This window comes from Pelodiscus sinensis, chromosome 13, assembly GCF_052426305.1.
Source record: "Pelodiscus sinensis isolate ZL-2025 chromosome 13, ASM5242630v1, whole genome shotgun sequence".
Lineage (NCBI taxonomy): Eukaryota > Metazoa > Chordata > Testudines > Trionychidae > Pelodiscus > Pelodiscus sinensis.
Window position 1 is genome coordinate 41230240 of NC_143064.1, and position 17624 is coordinate 41247863.

The window sequence follows — 17624 nt, forward strand, 5'->3', positions numbered from 1 at the left end:
AGACTACATACCTCTTCCAACAGAGGCATGTAAATTAGACATACTGACATAGTCAATGAAAGGGGGATTTAAATATCCCCCACTTCATTAGAATAAAAATGGCCACCACATTGTGCCAGCTCAGCTGTTTGTCGGCACAAAGCAGCAGTCAAAATAGGGTTCGGTCAACAAAGAAAGCCTTTGTTGACTGATCCTGTAAATCTCATTTCATGAGGCATAAGGGATCGGTCGACAAAGGCTTTTCTTGTCAACTGATTCCCGTCTTGACTGCTACTTTGTGCCGGCAAACAGCTGAGCTGGCACAATGTGGCGGCCATTTTTATTCTAATGAAGTGGGGGATATTTAAATCCCCACTTCATTGACTATGTCTGTATGTCTAACTTACATGCCTCTGTCGGCAGAGGCATGTAGTCTAGACATACCCTAAGTGTAAATACTTAACTGTAAATAGCTAACTGGAGGAGGGTTAGCTCATTGGTTTGAGCATTGGCCTGCTAAATCCACAGTTGTGAATTCAGTCATTGAGGAGACCATTTAGGGATCTGGGGCAAATCTGTCAGGGATGGTACTTGGTCTTGTCGCGAGGGCAGGGGACTGGACTCTATGACCTCTCAAGTTCCCTTCCAGTTCTATGAGCTAGGTATAGGTAACTGAGAATTATAAATCACCTATAATTGAACCAAATAGTGACTATTCCAAGAAATTAAAGAAAACTTTATCTGTATTCTTGGATGAATACAGAATACTGGTGAAAAGGAAATGGCTAAAAGATACCTGATCTATTGGATCTTGATCAGTTGCAACATCCTGCAGTAAATTAATTCCGCTCAAAGTTTGCAAACACAGTCATATCACCATCTTTGTTTTATTTTCTACTTACTTATTTAACTTTACATATTGATGAACAGAATGTATACATTTATGGAGGTCTAGTTAGTTCGCACTTGTAACTAAGCAACCCCAAAGCCAACAAATTGATGAGGAACATGGTTAATGTTACTTGTTCTATGTCTGTTTTACATTGTAGCTGTCATAGTGTTGTTACACTTGATGCAAGGCTGTGCACAATCTCTCTCTATCACACACTCTCAAAAGGCAGGGTTGGAGGTGAAGAGACATGTAGAAAACTTTTGGAGTAATGACATATGATCAGAATTCTGATTACCACCTGCTGTACCATTTAACTGGAAACAAGATCTAAAATCTCTCTAGAGGATATATGACTCTGATTTAGCTAACTGACATCTGGATGTTCTACATAAATATAGCTGAACGAACATCTTTCTGACAGTTACAAGCCTGGCTAGTAAAGTAAGCTGTTTGAGTATTAAGGCTTCAGGTGGCTCATTATAACTCCATTGACAACACAAATATTTTTTCCCTAAATCTCAGACTATGTTGATAAACAGGTACTTCACACAGGTGGTAGGCTGCTTTCATTTCTGATTTTGGGAGTTTGATATTTCTTTTTGAAGGGACTATCCACAAAATATACCCAGTGAATAGCAAGTTACAGATAATACAGGATTCAGTTCTGCTTCAACAAAAGGCACAAACTCATCCTAATGCAGCAAGCATCCTGCAACATATTCCCTCCACAACATCAGGGTCAAGGAAAACATATCACAATAAGGATTCAGGTATGTACAGATTTAATATGTATCCACAGACCAAAAAAACAACAACAGATACAGTAAATTCAAACCAGTGCTGAACTGTGCACTCTTTAATGCCTGGGGTTTATGTGTGTAGAGTTTTTATAAGCTCATCTATCATTGTGGTATCTGAAAATCTTCCAGAAAAGGAGTGATAAGAAGTACAGTTTTGGATTGGCCCTGTGCATCTGAGTAATTACCTGAAAAAAGCCCGAAATAATAATTCAAAGGTAGAAAGAAGCCCAGTCTTAATTCCCAGCATGATACTTGCCTGAAGAGGAGAACTGATTGCACCCAGTCTAAGGTTCTGTTCTTAATTGTGGCAAATGAAAAATTAAAACTTGAAGCAAGGATTTCAGTGTACTGTCTGTTTCCTTGATGCTTCCAGTGCTCTTATTTTATTGGCATATTCAAAGGGGCTTGTCTCATACGTTTCATTTTCTAACTTAAGATAAACAGATAAGTGAAATTTACCCTTCTAAATACACAGAAAGCCAGGTTAACCTAATACGCATTGTAGATTCAATAATGACTGAAGAATACACATTCCATCATAAGGATACCCAGTTTTTATGAGATTAAAAGAGATATTTGGGGTTCTTATAGGACAATAATAGTGTATTGTCTCTTAATGCAACAGTAAGATGGGTTTTAAAATGTAAAACAAAAAAGTGAAGTCATAGCATTTCCTGAATCAATTTAATTGGCTAAATTCCATTTAGGCAAGTTTGAGAGATCTTTTCTGATGGCATTAGCTGCTTTCCTTGCAGTGGGTAGTGATATTACTACTATATGAGATAAAGGTTATATGAGTGGTCCCATTATGGTTCAGAGTATTAGCAGCTTCTGCAAATATGTAGTTTGAGTGAAAAGACCCTTAAATAGATGGGTTTAGATTATAACTATTACTAGATACAAACAGTCCTTGCAGACTGGAAACAGATCAGATACTGTAGTTTTCTAAATTACTCAAAAGCTTCTATAATCGCCTTGCCATATTTACTTTTTCAATTAATGTCATTCACCCCAGAAAACTTAAAAAAACAAATTGTCTTGTAGCCTGTAGCACCAAAGGGTACATCTACACAGCAGGGCAAAACTTGAATTAAGTTATGCAACTTGAGCTACATTGAGTAGCTTAAGTTGAAATAACTTAATTCAACTTTTGACGCTGTCTACACAGCAGGAAGTAGAAAGCACACTCTTCCTTTGACTTCTCTTACTCTTCATGAAATGAGGGTTACTAGTAGTCCAAGTAAGAAGTCCTTCAGCTCACCATTATATCAAAATAATTGCTTGCAGCGTAGACACGCTCTTTGTTATTTCAGAATAAAGTCAGCTATTCTGAAATAACGCTGCCTTGTAGACATGGCCTTAGAGAATAACGAAAAATACAAACAACATCATGAGCTTTCATGGGCACAACCCACTTCAGATGAGTGGAGCAAGAAGTGGGTTGTGTCCACGAAAGCTCATAATACTATATATATATATTTGTTCATCTATATATATTTGTTCATCTAAGGTGCTACAGGATCACTCATCGTTTTTTTAAGATTTTTAAAAATACAGATTAACTCAGCTACCTGAGTGAATGGAATATTGTGTGTTTTGGGGGTGAAACATTACTCATCTATTTCCTAAAACTATTCAAAGACCTCTTAGAATGACTCTTGGGACTAGGCTCTTCTTTTGATTCTGCCTCAGGCTGTGTGTATGATCTCAGGCAAATCACTGATTCTCACCTCACTTACCTACCAACTACACATGAAGAATACTTCAAGAATACTTTTTCGACAAAGTGGTGTTATACTCTGTGTAACCACAAAAGGTGTTATACTCTGTACCACAGAATAGTAGCATTACTTGACAAACTCATTATAGAAAAGCCAGTATACAGTTGGAAAGCAACAATTTTCAGTGTCCCTAATTATGGCTTTCCACATTTGCATGTATTTTGTATTTCTTGGTCCCTATAATCCCTGCTTAATTTTGATTATAATAACTGGCTCTCCAGATTTGTTTAATAATTAAGGTTGGGATTTCTAAAGTGCTTAAATAACTTAGGACAAAACTCCCATTGCAAATCAGATACGTGTTTCTCAATCATTACAGAAAAATCCCAGTTGTCATCTTTGATGATAGTTATTTAGCTAGAAACAGATACACAGCCCCAAGTATCCTAGTACAAAAGTGGTATGTATGTGTGTGTGTGATATGCAATCTTCTTGATGTGTATTGCTCTCAGAATAAGAATCATCCTTATTTAACAAAAATCTACTGCCTTCCTACTCTTGAAAGGGAAAATAAACCAAAGATATTTGCTTCCCACACCTAGTTGAACTAATCAAGAAATGTGCACACACAAACAATCTTCTCTTTACAAACAAAATGAATTGTGGTATGTAACCTAATCTATTTATGGGTTACTCTCCTCTTTTCTCCTGTCTGGTCTCTGATGATAAGACCGCACAGAGGTAGGACAATCTCATTGTGACTATTACACGGTAGTTTGAGTGGCACATACTAGCCCAACTTCCCTGGTTGTATTTAAAGAGTCACTTAAAGTTCTTTGATGAATTTGACACACTTCAGGCTCACTCTTCTTTAGCAGAAATGGTCCCGCTGATTCTGGAAATAGCCAGGGTACCAACTATATATTTATTTGATACTTGATCTACCCTTCAATACAGTGTGGTTATCATGTTCTATGGTGACACTATGCAAACAGGCTGGGCTTCTGGAAGACATTTCAGCATGCCAGACAATGCTATTTGACCAACTGACAGCTTATAGTGCCTCAGTAAAAAAATGGACAGAGAAACATAATGCATGTGGAGGCTGTATATGTGGTTGACCACTAGTTGAGACTGATACCCCACTATTCATCTACCACTTTCAGACAGTCAAATTCTCAGCCCTTTATAAAAAACAAACTTGAATGAGGAAATTCATCTAGGGCTATGTCCCTCCCTTAACACTGCCTTCCACAGAAACAACGTCTTTCTGCAAGGCACGGCAGTGGTAGTGTCTTTATTATACAGTTTTGGGGAAAATGTATGCAAACTTTGTAGGGACTACTAGATGTTGCTTAGAATCTGGATCCCAACTCATTTACTCCATCCCTTTACTTCCAACTCCCCATTCACACATACTCTCTAAATGAAATGAGTTCTCTGCCCCCTTTAAAGTCATTCTGAGGACTAATTTAGTAAAAGGTGTCCAGAGAGACTCCCTCTAATGAGGCTGCCATCCCCATACATGTACAGAATCATGAAGTACAATAGAGAAAACCCTGCAATAAAGTCTGTCAGAACTATAGATTGGGGAATCAGCTAGCAAGGGGTTCCAAGACTTCTTTGGCTACTATCTCACCCTGAGGCTTCCCCTTCCCTTTAGGCAGATCCTAAGGCTGTGTCCAGACTCCATGCCTCCGTCGACGGAGGCATGTAGATTAGCCAGCTCGGAAGAGGGAAATGAAGCCGCGATTAAAATAATCGCGGCTTCATTTAAATTTAAATGGCTGCCCCGATCTGCCGATCAGCTGTTTGTTGGCAGATCGGGAGAGTCTGGACGCGATGCCCCGACAAAGAAGCCTTTCTTCATCGACACAGGTAAACCTGGTTTCACGAGGCTTACCTGTGTCGATGAAGAAAGGCTTCTTTGTCGGGGCATCGCGTCCAGACTCTCCCGATCTGCCGACAAACAGCTGATCGGCAGATCGGGGCAGCCATTTAAATTTAAATGAAGCCGCGATTATTTTAATCGCGGCTTCATTTCCCTCTTCCGAGCTGGCTAATCTACATGCCTCCGTCGACGGAGGCATGGAGTCTGGACACAGCCCAAGTTTAATTTTGTTCATAGGCTGTATAATCGAAGCTATCTGTGCACAAGGTGTTTTACACTCAAACATGCTCCCAGAGTTCCCAAGAAACATTGACACAAAAATACATGGAGATGGAAGAAAACTCATTTTTCAAGTTTTAAAAGTAGAGCATTTTTAATAAATAAAAACATTATCTGTTATTTGATTTTGAACTATCTTGGCGGAGCCACCTGCTTACTCTATTATAGATGTTATGGACAGTTTTATGTAGTTTTAAAGCTATAGCTGTGTTAAATAAAATACACACCTTAATGTATTTTTGATGAGCTGTATGAAAACCCTACATTTCTCCAAAATTCATACATGAAAATTCTAAAATAATATTGAAAATTATACATGATTTAAATATACTATAGTCGGTAAAATGGAAATGGGTTGCATTAGGAATATAGTCCTCTTTATTTGGTAAAAGTGGGACAATACTTGGGGTGTACCATGAGTGCCACACTTGATCTTAACCCTTAAAAGGTCCTAAACTAATACTTGGTTAGTGAGTTTATTACTACCTCAGATGGAAGAGCATCTCCTTCTAAATCACTAATAACAATTCTTGAAAAACAAATAATCCTCTGGCACCTTAGGATGCATTTACACAGCACCCAAAACTCGAAATAAGATACACAATTTGTGCTACACAAATTGCATAGCTTATTTCGAGTCTATTTTGAAATAGCTTATTTCATCATTTAGCACTGTCTACACAGCACCAATTTCAAAATATAGCGCTATGAGGTTTACAGGTAAGACAAAATAGTGTGTCTGCTATATTTTGAAATAGCGGACTTGTTCAAAAGACGCAGGGTAGCTATTTTGGGATACCTCTGGTATCCCAAAATAACTTTGCTGTGTAGACATACCTTTAGAGACTAACAAATATAAATATATATATACTATCATGAGCTTGCATGGGCAAAACCCACTTCCTCAGATGAGCTGGATTGGAAATAACAGGAACCCAGAATTTATTAAGGAAAAAGAAGAGTGAGAGGATGGTATGTTACAATTATAGGACCGGTGTTAATGAGGCTATTTGAGTGGGCTGGAAGCTTGGACTGTCCAAACTTTTGGACACCTTTCACTCCAGTTATTGTTCAGGTTAATTTGTGTAATCTGAGAAGATCTCAGCCCAAGATGAAACCATTGTAGCACATGATATTACAGGACAACTCTTCAAAATATGCATCTGCACCCATTGAGTGAAAAACCTTAACAAGCCAGAACAATTATGTTAAATTTGCTTCTGCTTGGAAGCCATTCTCTGCTTATCTTATATATTAAACACTCTGTATTGGTTGTTAATGTCCATTATGAAGCAACTCAAAACATGTTGCGTATCAGGGCATTATGAATTTTTCCACGCTTCACATTCATGTGTTTCTTTACTGCCAGCCAGCAGAGCTTTTCTGTGCAGTTGCAGTAACAACAGCTCAATGAAGAGTGCACCTACATACATACCTAACAGGATATTCATTTGGGTTTGAAAAGTCATTTTTGTCCATATGCTTTAGCAAATTGAAGCCTCTGTGCTTTATTTTCCTTGAATGCCTTGCAGCATATGGGAATTAAATCAAATCAATCCAAAAAACTAGCAATTTGAAATGGAGAAAGACACAGTCAGGCCAAATCAGAAAACAGTTTCTGTCTAATGTAGGTGAAAGAAAATTAATGAGGTGACAAACTGAGATACCTTTAGGAGTCTAAAAATAAGAAAACATATCAACCATACGTGGCAGACCTAGAGAAAGAGAGCAAGAGATCACACAAGCAGAAGTTATCAAAATACATGTAAGATTAATTTTCCCCCTTCCCTTTTAAACTCCCTCAGTACAGTCCAGGAGAGCTGGCAGTATTTTAAAGAAGCCTTATTAAAGGCACAGGAAGAAACCCTCCCGATGCGCAGCAAGAAAAGCAAATATGGTAGGCGACCAGATTGGCTTACCAGAGACATCCATGGTGAGCTTAAACACAAAAAGGAAGCTTACAAGTAGTGGAAACTTGGACAGATGACTAGGGAGGAGTATAAATATATTGCTCAAGAATGCAGGGAAGTTATTAGGAAGGCGAAAGCGCAATTGGAATTGTGGATAACAAGGAATGTGAAGGGCAACAAGAAAGGTTTCTACAGGCATGTTAGCAATAAGAGGGTGATCATAGAGGGTGTGGGACCCTTAATGGATGAGGGAGGTAACCTAGTGATAGATGATGCGGGAAAAGCTGAAGTACTCAATGCTTTCTTTGCCTCTGTCTTCACGGACAAGGTCAGCACCCAAACAAATGCACTAGGCAACACAGTATGGGAAGAAGGTGGACAGCCATTGGTGGGGAAAGAACAAGTTAGGAATTATTTTGAAAAGCTAAATGTTCACAAATCCATGGGCCTAGATTTAATGCATCTGAGGGTACTGAGGGAGTTGGCAAATGTCATTGCAGAGCCTTTGGCCATTATCTTTGAAAACTCACAGAGATCAGGAGAGAACCCGGATGATTGGAAAAAGGCAAATGTAGTGCCCATCTTAAAAAAGGGAAGAAGGAAAATCCAGGGAACTACAGACCAGTCAGCCTTACCTCAGTTCCTTGATGGGATCCTCATGGAATCCATTTTGAAGAACTTGGAAGAGAGGAAAGTGATCAGAAATAGTCAATATAGATTCATAAAGGGCAAGTCATGCCTGACCAATCCGATTAGCTTCTATGATGAGGTAGCTGGCTCTCTGGATATGGGAAAGTCAGTAGATGTGACATACCTTGACTTTAGCAAAGCTTTTGATACAGTCTCCCACAATATTCTTGCCAGCAGGTTAAGGGAGTATGGATTGGATAAATGGACTGTAAGGTGGATAGAAAGCTGGCTAGACTATTGGGCCCAACGGGTAGTGATAAATGGCTTGATGTCAGGTTGGCAGTCGGTTTCTAGTTGAGTGCCCCAAGGATCTGTTCTTGGAGCAGTTTTGTTCAATATCTTTATTAATTACCTGGATGAGGGGATGGATTGCACCCTCAAGTTTGCAGATGACACTAAGCTAGAGGGAGAGGTAGATAGGCTGGGATAGAGTCCAGAGTGACCTAGACAGACTAATGATTGGGCCAAAACAAATGTGATGAGGTTCAACAAGGACAAGTGTAGAGTCCTGCACTTGGGACAGAAGAATCCAAAGCATTGTTAAAGGCTGGGGACTGAATGGCTAAGTAGGAGTTCTGCAGAAAAGGACCTAGGGATTACAGTGGATGAGAAGCTGGATATGAGTCAACAGTGTGCCCTTGTAGCCAAGAAGGCTAACAGCACATTAGGGTGCATTAGGAGGAGCATTATCAGCAGATCCAGAGAAGTGATTATTCCCCTTTATTCAGCTCTGGTGAGGCCACATCTGGAGTATTGTGTCCAGTTCTGGGCCCTCCACTACAAAAAGGATGTGGACGCATTGGAGAGGGTCCAGCAGAGGGCAACCAAAATGATTAGGGGGCTGGAGCGCATGACCTGTGAGGAGAGACGGAGGGATTTGGGTTTGTTTAGTCTGCAGAAGAGAAGAGTGAGGGGGGATTTAATAGTAGCCTTCAACTTCCTGAAGGAATGTTCCAAAGAGGGTGAGGAAAAGCTGTTCACAGTAGTGATGGATGGCAGAACAAGGAGCAATGGTCTCAGGTTACAGTGGAAGAGGTCTAGGTTGGATATTAGGAAAAACTATTTCACTAGGAGAGTGGTGAAGCACTGGGATGGGTTCCCTAGGGAGGTGGTAGAATCTCCATCCCTAGAGGTGTTTAAGTCTCGGCTTGACAAAGCCCTGGCTCGGCTGATCTAGTTGGGATTGGTCCTGCCTTGGGCAGAGGGCTGGACTTGGTGACCTCCTGAGGTCTCTCTCTTCCAGTTCTATGATTCTATAGTTCTCATGAACGGTGAAGGTCTGAGAGGGCTAGGGACTGAAGCCCTGCTTGTATGCACAGTTGTAGCAAAACCCGCAACAATCTAACTTTTCCCATCATAGCCTGCTAGGTACTCTCTAATCAGACCTAGAATCATAGAATCATAGAGCTGGAAGAGACCTCAGGAGGTCATCAAGTCCAGCCCTCTGCCCAAGGCAGGACTAATCCCAACTAAATCAGCCCAGCTAGGGCTTTGTCAAGCTGAGTTTTAAAAACCTCTAGGGATGGAGATTCCACCACCTGCTTAGGTAACCCATTCCACCCTCCTAATGAAATAGTTTTTCCTAATATTCAACCTAGACCTCCCTCACTGTAACTTGAGACCATTGCTCTTTGTTCTGCCACCTTTCACTACTGAGAACAGCCTCTCTCCATCCTCTTTGGAACCCCCCTTCAGGAAGTTGAAGGATGGAACTTATATGGAACTCAGAAAGTAAGAAAGAGGTTAAGTCTCTATGCCCATTAAATCTTTGGCCTCTGTGCTAAGACTTGTAATTGGTACCAGATGTGATAGTGGGTCACCTAAGATATGTGTCCGCTAAGAACTCACACTACTGAACTCACAAAGATCAGACATCAATGTCTTTGGATTACTGCTGAGCTAGACTATATTTTAACTTTAAACCAGTAATGAAAGGTTCTCCATTCTATCACCAATCCTGTTAGCTATCCACAATTAATCTATTCAGTTTTTACAGTGAACACTGAAAGATTTTAATTTGTCCTTTTGTGTACACACACACACTTGCATGTATCTATGCATGTATGTGGGGGTGTTTACGTATTTTTCACTTAAGATGTCATTGTAGGGCTGATAACTGTCTAATTCAAGGAAACCAAACACCTTTGCTCCACCCACTGCCCCACCCCTGAGGTCTGGCTCCCACTCTTTACTGAGATGCCATCCCTACATGAGGCCACATCCCCATGCTCACACCATCCCTTGTCCTCTGTCGCTTGCTCTCCTCCATCCTTTCTCAAATGCTATTTTCACACCTGGAAATGCTAGCACTGGTACAAAAATACTCAAAACAGGTAATTTTTTAAATGAAATTTCGCAATGTTTTTCATGATTCTTTTCATTTTTCATAACCCGCTGCGTGGTTTTTTGTCCACTAAAGGCGTTGTAAATTTGTGTGTGGAATTAGGACCACGCATTATCAAAAATGCAATGGGTCCATTAAAGGCCTGCTCCTGAGGTCCAAATGCAGATCTACAGAATACCACCATTAAATGCACACCTGTCCACACACCTATACAAATAAATCTGTAGAAACTGACTCCCACACATAAATGCAGATGTGCGTGTGTATTCCTGTGCTCACATCTAATATGACTAACACATATACAGGCAGTCCCCGGGTTACGTACAAGATAGGGACTGTAGGTTTGTTCTTAAGTTGAATTTGTATGTAAGTCGGAACTGGTACATATTGTAGGGGAAACTCTAGCCAAACATTTCTCCAGAGCTCAGTTTTATTCTCCCATACCTCACTTCCCTCGGTCCTTTATTCTCAAGCTGAGGTGTCTGCTGAGAAAAGCCGCTCCGCGTCTCCCTGGTCTGCTGGGGGAGGAGGGGGGGGCGCTAGCTTCGCGTCTCCCTGGTCTGCTGGGGGGAATCAGCTAGTGCGGGGTTGCCTCACCCCGTTTGTAAGTAGGGATTTGATGTAAGTCGGATCCATGTAACCCGGGGACTGCCTGTACTTCCACATTATGTAGTATAGAAGATTTACCCATCATTGCTTGGGTCCTTAACTCATTTTTTTGAAATAAAATGAAAATGTAATGCTTTATTTGAGTCATTGCTCTGGGGTGGGATTGGGGATAAGAGGTTCAGTATGCAGGCTGCCCAGGGTAGAGAGGATTACTGCAGCCCTCTCTCACCACAGGAGCTTGGAGACAGGTGAAAAGTACCTTTCCATGGCTTCGGAAGCTCCAGTTGCCACAGCTGCAGGAAGGGTGCATTTCTCCCCGCTGGGACATGTCCAGGTTCTCCTTCCCTACGTGCTCCCCAGCCCAAATGAGGAATGCGGCAAACTGTGCACTTTCTCCTTGCTCCCTAATGAAGGGGGTAGCCAGCAATGGTCCCATACAAATTGGGGGGAGGGTTGGAGCTTCAGCCCCTCCCCCCTCCCACTCCCTAAAGGGCACATAGGGGGGTAGGAAGCTTGGGGATGAGGCAGTCCCCCCTGCCCAGCCAGCCCCTTTCACCTGCTTGGTGATTCTATCGCTTTTCTGTATGGTTTTATGAGACTTAATCCCATTGCAGGCACATCCCATTTTCCTGGCACAACCAAACCATTACCTTGGTTTAAGCTGTGATCATAGGAAGCTTCATGCCAAATTTGGTTGTCCTAGCTCTTACTGTTTAGGAGGTGTTCTTGAACTGACAGACACACAGGCAGACAGATTCTCTCAAATATATAGATTAGAATTGTTTAGTGCCCCACTAAGATCAGGGCTTCAGAGTGATAGGTGCTGGACACACACACACACACACACAGAGTCTGAAGGAAAGAGTTCATAATTTAGTCATAGAATGGTAGAGAGAAATTTATTGCCTCTTCTGAAATTACTAGTCAACAACATTGCCTTTTTTAAAACTAATACATTTCCTTTTGAGTTCCTTTCTTGTTTAAAAACTTATTATGAAATGAATTTACACATTTTATGTCATCAAGGTGTTTGCATGCAAACCAGCAAAAGGAACAAAAGTCAAAGAGTCAGGCTGCAACTTTTATTTACACAGGTACACACACACACACAGCAGTACACATACCTGCCTTCACAAAGACACCCACGGTATGTGCACACTAGGCACCCTAATTCGAACTAGGGTGGCTAATGTAGTCATTCGAACTTGCAAATGAAGCCCGGGATTAAAATATCCTGTTTGGTTTTTTTGCATGTTCCCAGGCGCCGCCATTTTTAAATGCCCAGTAGTTCGGACTCCCTGCCTGCGGCTACACGCAGCATGGGCTAGGTGGTTCGAACTAAAGCCCCTAATTAGGACTACCATTACTCCTCCAGCAATGAGGAGTAAAGATAGTCCGAATTAGGGTCTTTAGTTAGAACCACCTAGCCCGTGCGGCATGTAGCCGCAGACAGGGAGTCCAAATTACCGGGCATTTAAAAATGGCGGCGCCTGGGAACATGCAAAAAAACCCAAGCTATTTTAATCCTGGGCTTCATTTGCAAGTTTGAATGACTACATTAGCCACCCTATTTCGAACTAGGGTGGTTAGTATAGACATACCCACAGTCTCTTATACATATACAATGCATGCAAACACATGTTTGACTACAGAGAGGCACATTTTTCCTGTCTGGGGGAGAGAGGGAGAAGAGCTGGGATAGATTGGGAAAATAGGAGAGAGAGAAGATGTGGAAGGAAAGTTGACAAAGAGGAAAGTAGGGTGGGGGCAAAAGGGACAGTGAAGGAGAGAGAAGTGAGGTTACAGTGTTAGATGGGGTGGATAAAGTGCTTGGGGAGGCAGAAGGCTAGAAGTGTATAAGGAGATTGGGACACAAGGGTTTATAGGGACACAATAGGAGTGAAGCTTTATGTGGAGGTGAATGGGGTGCAAGGCTGTTGGGGGTGAGGGACATAGGGGTGGGTGGTGGCTCTGGAGGATGAGTAGGAGAGCACTCTAGTAGGGCTGGGATGGATAGGTGTGGGGGGCAGGCTAGCTAGGATGGGATGGAAGGGGGATGCAGTGACAAGAAATGGGAGTGCAGCCCCCTTCCCATCACTCACGGGTGGGGATACATGTACCTTGAACTCCTGGGTTCCAGTGATGGGGCGACAACAGGGGTTCACCAAAGGGCAAGCACCACAGCTCAAGCCCAGCCATAGGAGGAGCAGGAGGAGATGAGAGCTAGTTAGCAGGGGGGAGAAGCATGAGCCATGCAGCTCCTCAACAGCCTCCTGCCGAGCACTCATGCCTCGTACTAGTTCCTCCCCTGTGCTGTCCCAGCCAATGGGAACTGTGCCTGCACGTGAGGGGCACACGTGCCCCCAGCTGCCTCTAGGAGGTTGGACAACCTGGGAGGCAGCTAAGAGGGAGTCTGCCAGCACTGCTGTGCAGCACAACACTGCTGCCAGCCAATCAATAGTCTGGTTTGTGGTGCTCACTGGAGCATCCAGGATCCCTGTTTGACCCAGTGTTCTGGTCCAGAACCAAACATTATTTCACCTTACATCTTCCGTTAAAAATGATCCCACTTGAGACTTGGAGGGATGGGTAATTCAAGAAGCAAAATCCCTGCAGTACAAATGTCAGCTGAAATTCCACTATACATTAAATAAAACGGGGAAAAAGAGGTTTAACTAAAAAAGCAATACCAACCCCATGTTGGAAAGAATGCTCTAGGCTTAAATGTGCCAGAATAACTACAGCTCATGAGAAAAAATGGACCAGCTTCTATAATGATCTTCACATTTGCATTCCCTCTCCCATGCATTCAAAGTATTGTAGGCGTCTCAAAATAAACTGGAAATAATGCCGAGGAAGCTCTTGGAAGGCTTAGAAACATTTTCACAGCAAAGCTACACCATTCTAAGAGTAAGATCAAGCAGGAAAATTTAAATTCCTTATATTTTCTATCATCTTATGGATTGACTAGTAGTGATACCCAAAGAATGTTATACTTGAAAGAATTTCACAGGATCTTTTTTAGGGGGATAAGGCAAAATGCCACATTTATTATCAATGTAACGTTACTCTGTTATATGCATATTAACTCTTTCACACACACACACACACATAGAGTTTTGTTGTGGCTTAAAGTTACCAGTTTGTTGCTCACATTAACTCATTGGCCAGGTGAGTTAAATGTGAGGGAGGAGGAGCGGGGGACTTCTCTCGGTCTGGACCAACACTCCGATCTTGAGAAGATGAGACCTGGAGATTCATGCAAGGCACCCTATCTTTTATAGGACTTCTCTCCCATTCAGGTCTATACATTTTGCTGCATCCGCTCTTACTCACCATCAGTCCTGTTTAACAACTGTTTATCTAGAAGTCGTTTTTCTTTGTTATCTGGCATCAGAATGTTGGTGCTCCTACCCATTGTTTATCTATAAAGGGGTTCTTGCTCATTACTCTAAGGCAGTCTACATGTCCTGCACTGGTCTGTCTTATATTGAATCAAATTGATGGTACCTTGGCATCCCTGACTTTTCCAGCTTATTTTGGATTCTGAAATTGCTGAGCCTACAAGTTATCTTTCTCCAAACACTCACATGCCAAACTCATTCACTTCCCCTTCCCAGGATCTACCTGATTGTTTCTCCTAGTAAAAGAGACACAGTTGTCCATACAAAAGGTATCAATCTATTTCCAATACAAAGGTTCTATCAGTACAAACATTTAATCATTCATCATATGTTCTTTATAACACAATCTGTATTCTAATTACTCCTAAAAGCAACATCGTGATCATGCTGAAATCACAAGGGTCTTTCTGATCTCTTCCTTCTTTGACATCAGATACAGACACAAGCAATCTGTTTGATGCATCTTTATGAAGGGCCTAAAGACTCCCTGCTAACCAGAGAAGGGTAGCAGACAGAGATATAGTTGCTTAACATATATTCTCACACTACCCATTAAGCACATTGCATAAAACATTATAAAACTCTGTTGTCTACAAGAACGCTGGCTAAAATATTACCAAAAGAGGATATCTTTTTCAAAATTTCTATTAGCTGTCAACTATGGGAGATACCAATGGTTGCCTGAAATACTGTATAAAAAAACTCAGCATAGTGACTGTATTTTTGTTTTAATTTAGAATAAAAAGAAGCAGCTCTCCTAAATAAACAATGTGCACTCAGAGGACAACATAATTTTATTGAGCACTAGTTATTTAAATGAATTCAGAATCTCCATATGGTGGTACGGATGTTGGATGAATGTTGTATACTCAAGAGATAGTGAGGGTTTTAGAGTATATGTTTACATATAATGATGACTTGGTGTATGAGTATTGCCTGCTTCTATTTTTGTATTTGTTATTTTTACTTTTTCTATGGGTAACTTTCAGTGGTTTAAAAAACACCCAGTGATTGAGAAATAATTTTCCCTCAAAGGAAGATTATTCTATAATTGTCCATTGAGAATTTCTTGTACCATTCTCAGAAGCATCTGGTTGCCGTAAGCAGCAGAATATGATTTGCTTTAGTATGTCAATTTCTAAATTTTTCTACAGTATTGAAAATAAAAAGGACAAACCAAGCAAAACCCTTATGGATGAACCAATACTAAAAACTTAAAATTTCTTTTAAAATTGCTCAAAACAATGGCTGTATCTACAACTCCAGACAAAGTTATCAGTATTAACAGTTCTCATTTATTATGATTCTACATTGATTTCTGCCAGATGGAGACTATTCAAATGTTCATGACTTGTACTAGTTATGAACATATGTTCCTTGAATAATGGCGTTGTTTCTCAGCAAATAACATCCTAGATTTAAAGACCAATGATGAGGTTCATAACAAGAGAAAAAAACATAAACAGAGATGGGCACAGCTGGATCAGAAGAGTTCTGGTTCTTCATATCATAGAGTGTTATGGTGAGTAATGAATTCTCAGCACACCAGCGATGTATTCACTGGGTAGGTAATTTAGACTTGTCTCATCTGGCTGGAGAGGAGTGTTGTCTATACCCAACCTTCTTCTCAGTTTTCTTTATCAGTTCTCAGCAAAAAATTGCAGCTTCTCTGTGACTGTGAGACAAAAACTTCCACAGGGTGGGAAGGATAGCAAAGTTATAGAAATGCAACTCTTCAATCCGCTAGCACATTTTAATGTCTATCTTGGATAAATGCACTGTCATGGGGGGAAGAGAAAGGAATGTGCATAATCTGGGGAACCTCTTCTCCACAAGCACACCTGTGTAGAAGCTAGAATACAGACCTAGCACTAACCTTCTATTGTACAACAATCCACAATTGAAATTCTATTAGGGTATGTCTACACTTGCAGCCTATTTTGAAATATTCCGTGCTTGATTTGCATCTTCCCGGCCGGGCGCCATTTTTGAAATTTACAAGCCCGGAATAACTGCCCGTGTCTACACGCGGCAGTGAAACAGGTGTTCAAAATAAAGCCATATTTAGAACTACCTGTTAAATATCATTGCAGGAGGAATAACAGGTAGTTCGAAATAGGGCTTTATTTCGAACGCCCTATTTCGAACTACCTGTTATTCCTCCTGCAATGATATTTAACAGGTAGTTCTAAATATGGCTTTATTTTGAACACCTGTTTCACTGCCGCGTGTAGACACGGGCAGTTATTCCGGGCTTGTAAATTTCAAAAATGGCGCCCGGCCGGGATGATGCAAATCAAGTGCGGGATATTTAAATCCCGGGCTTGATTTTCAATTCCGAATGCCTTCATTTGTAGCCCTATTCTGAAATAGGCTGCAAGTGTAGACATACCCTTACTGTTTTGCTCCATTTAATTCTGGAGGAGTGTGACCGGGGACACTCACCTCCCATGAGTGCTTCCTGTTGGCTAGTTGTGAACTTGCACTCATTCCTTTTTTGTCACCTCTTTTGGGCTGTTGCCCCCATCCGGTGGATTTTCAGTGGTGCAGCCCTTTGGCAAAGTTACTCATTTTCTCAGCACTGACGGAACCCCATTCTGGGGCAAGAGGTCCAGTGATGCTTTGCCCCTGATATTGTCTTTAGCCCTGTCTCTGGGCTTAGTCCTCAGCCTCTTCTGTGCTAGCTTTAAGTCCATGTCTTCTCGAGTATGGAGCAGTGCCCCTAGGGTTTTCTCTCTAGAAACTCTATGTCCTGCCCATCACTTTAGCCTCTAAACAAATCTTAACTCTTTCTTGGGACTTAGGCAACCCTGCCAGTGGCTGTGAGGTCACCAGGTCCCATTCAATATTCCAGGTCCAAATAGCAACCATGTGCTGCTTCCTGTAATGGCTGCTGCTATTCCCTGGACTGCCTCCCATATAGCCCCTTTCGCTACATCCTTGCTTCAGGATTCCACATCTGTTTCCTGCTTGAAAGGATTTTTCCAAGGCCTCCTCACGTACATCAGAAAGGGACCTCTTCTTTCCTGAATAGGTTTATTGCATCAGCAAATGAATATTTGATTATGATGTCTCCTTTGTTTTTTCACAGCTGTTCATAGGACC